General features: G+C 52.9%; 1 protein-coding gene across 2 annotated transcripts in view; it reads right to left on the reverse strand.

Moving 5' to 3' along the window:
• The window catches only part of ZSCAN18 (zinc finger and SCAN domain containing 18), a 48,474-nt gene extending 46,978 nt beyond the window's left edge, over window positions 1-1,496 (reverse strand). The window contains exon 1 of one of the 2 annotated variants that reach the window (XM_037731720.1): window positions 1,425-1,496. The gene's annotated coding sequence lies outside the window, so the exon portion shown is untranslated. Of the gene's footprint in view, window positions 1-1,274; window positions 1,394-1,424 lie in introns of those variants that run through there. The other variant, XM_017509601.2, reaches the window with a different exon arrangement.
• Between the last annotated feature and the right edge of the window lie 1,877 nt (window positions 1,497-3,373).

A 3,373-nucleotide genomic window follows, 5' to 3' on the forward strand; every position in this document is an offset into this window, starting at 1 on the left:
TTTTGTATTTTTAGTAGGGACAGGGTTTCACCATGTTGACCAGAATGGTCTCGATCTCTTGACCTCATGATCCACTCACCTCGGCCTCCCAAAGTGCTGGAATTATAGTTGTGAGCCACCACGCCCGGCCTTATTTTTATATATTTCTTGAGATAGATTCTCGCTCTGTCACCCAGGCTGGAATGCAGTGGCACAATCTTGGCTCACTGAACCTCCAACTCCCAGGTTCAAGCGATTCTTCTGCCTCAGCCTCCTGAGTAGCTGGGATTACAGGCATGTGCCACCAAGCCCAACTAATTGGAATTCCGGAAATATCTTAACGGTTAAGGCATGAGATTTTGGACAGAGACGATGCAGGGGTTAGGGAAAAGAGAAATATCCAGGTGGACAATGAGGATTGTGGGTGGAAGGAGTCACCACTTACAGAGTCTAGAAGGACTGAGTTTGGGGGAGAGGAGATGCTCAGCTGAGGACCCCAAAGTCTCAGATGCCTGTCCCTGAGGGTCAGCTTTCAGGCAACAGAGGTTCGTGGGGAGGGCGGCCCAGTCTACAACAGCAGGAAAGGGAGGAAGGGCAAGCCAGTGGAGTCAGAACCCAGCAGGGATGGGAGGAAGCCTGGCTGGGAGTGTTCACGGTGGAAGGAAGCATCCACACACAACCCTAAAAGGGCAGATGAGGAAGCCATCTCTCGGGAGAAGGAAGAGGAGGAAGAACAAGGTTGTTAGGCGGAGTAGAATGACAAGTGGGGAACACGTCCTTGGGAGTCAGACTCGGGAAACACAAAGGGCTGTTCAAGCCCAAATCTTCTGAGGAGAGGGAGAAGGGAAGGGCAACCGCACCCGTGCCGTTAGAGACGGAGGGGGGGGGGGCACAACGTGGGGAGGTGAGAAAAGAGTGCTTGTGTCCGCAGGAAAAAAACGGAATATTAGGGAGTCTGGGGTCAAGCGAACGGCGGAAAGAGGGGTCCGTCCCAGTGGGAGGGGGAGGAAGAGAACTGAGTCCCCGCCTCAAGGGAAGAGAACAGCGGGCCTGCGGTCTCTTAGAACGGAATTAGTCCGCGCCCCACGGGGAGAGGGGAGAGAGATTCGGGGTCGGACCCCACGGGGAGAAGGGAAAAGGGGCCCGCCCCCGTCCCATGAAGATGGGGGAGTAGGGGTCTGCACCCCACAGGAGAGGAGGGTAGGGGCTCCGCGCCCCGCAGGGAGAGGACAAGCGCCCGGGACACCAAGCCAGCGCGCCCACAGGACCCTGCCCAGAGCAGGGCTGCCGCGGACCCTCAGACAGGAAGAGCGTCCACGCAGCCACGTCCCAGCCCCAGCCGCTCTGGAGTACTTGACGCCACCTTCACAAGACCTGGGCTCCACGACCGCTGGACGGGAGTCGGGGAGGCCGAGACCCGAGAAGCCGCGAGACGGCGAACTCACCTCCCGCCGCCGCTGCGTCCACGTCAGCTCGCCCTCGGGCTCTGCGCATGCGCGCGCAGAGTTCCCGGATGCTATTTTCCCGGCGACCCTTGACGGCAGGCACCTGCAGGGACCAGCTGGGGTGGGGCGGGGTCACGGCTGCTAGGCAGCCAGAACCTGGGAGCGCGCACAGTGTTTCCTTTCCCGGTCCTTAGTCCTTCGCCTCCGCTGGTAGGTGAGGTTTAGCAGACGGAAAAACGCCGGGAGCGCGCGTGGGCTGACCTTGAGCCGCCGCGGACAAGCATCTAGTCTCTCAGATTGACCAGCCCTCCATCCTCTTGCGATTCTGCACCACCCTGGACGCGCGTGGTTTCGGCAGAATCTCGTTCACGCGGGTTCCACTCCTAGACTGCTGTGTCTCCTTCCTCTCACGGCATCGGGGACTGGGGCCTGGAATCACTCCTGTACAGGGGTGTACAACGCTCCAGTGGACGCTGGCTGACACCTTCATGCGGTCGTATCACCTTACATGCACAATTAACATTTTACTCGGTTGTGTGATGCTCCATCCAAAATAACCCATTTACACGATTATATAAGACTCCCTGGCACAATAAACCCTCCACGTGGCTATGTAAGATTCCATGCCACAATCACAACTTTAGGCCATTGCACAACACTCTCTGGCACAATAACCATTTTACAAGGTTGCGTAATACCCTATGGCACAACCCTTTCACATGGCTGTGTAATCTTCCATGGTGCAATAACCACTTCACTTTGTGTAATCCTCTAGGACACAATAATCATTTTATGTGGTCATATAAAATGCTCCACTTTGAATACAACATTTGCTCGTTTTCCTTCCTGTCAATGGACATTTGGGCTGTTTCCAGTTGAGAGTTACTACAAAAAAAACCTGATATGAACATCGTGTATGTATCTTTTGATAAGCAGGCTTGTATTTCTGTTGGGTGAATGCCTAGGACTGCAACTGTCTCTTGATGGGTGCACTAGTTTACACTGCCCCCTGCCGTGTTGTATAAGATACTCAGTTGCTCCACATTCTTGCAACACTTGGTACGGTTTTCATTTTAGCCATTAGTGTGGTGTGAAGTAGAATCTCACTGTGGTTTATTAGTAGTAAAGTTGGGCACACTTTCATGCACTTATTGGCCATTTGGATTTCCTTGTTTATGAGGGGGCCGGCTGACGTCGTTTACCAACTTTTCTATTAAGTTTCTTTCTTACTGAGATGCTGAGTTCTTTGTATGTTTGGAGGCCAGTCCTTTGTTGGCTCTACAATGGTCTTCTCCCACTCTGTCACTTGCCTTTTTACTTGCGTAATAGTGCTTTCTGATGAACCTATTTTTTTCTTTTCTTCAGACAGAGTTTCACTCTTGTTGCCCAGGCTGGAGTGCAATGGCGCGATCTCGGCTCACTGCAACCTCTGATTCCCAGGTTCAAGCGATTCTCCTCCCTCAGCCTCCCAAGTACCTGGGATTACAGGCACCTGCCACCACATCTAGCTAATTTTTTTATTTTTAGTAGAGATGGGTTTTCACCATGTTGGCCAAGATGGTCTTGATCTCCTGACCTCATGATATGACCACCCTGGTCTTCCAAAGTGCTGGGATTACAGGCATGGACCACCTCACCTAGACATATATTTTTTTTCTTGGAAATGGAGTCTCACTCTGCTGCCCAGGCTGGAGTGCAGTGGTGCAATCTCAGCTCACTAGAACCTCTACCTCCTGGGTTCAAGCAATTCTCCTGGCTCAGACTCTTGAGCAGTTGGGATTACAGGTGTGTGCCATCATGCCCAGCTAATTTTTATACTTTTACTAGAGATAGGTTTTGCCATGTTGCCCAGGCTGGTCTCGAACCCCTGATCTCAAATGATCCACCCATCTTGGCCTCCCAAAGTGCTGGGATTACAGCTGTGAGCCACTGTGTCCAAGCCCCTTTCA

Source organism: Cebus imitator, unplaced genomic scaffold (genome assembly GCF_001604975.1).
Source record: "Cebus imitator isolate Cc_AM_T3 unplaced genomic scaffold, Cebus_imitator-1.0 Scaffold417, whole genome shotgun sequence".
Lineage (NCBI taxonomy): Eukaryota > Metazoa > Chordata > Mammalia > Primates > Cebidae > Cebus > Cebus imitator.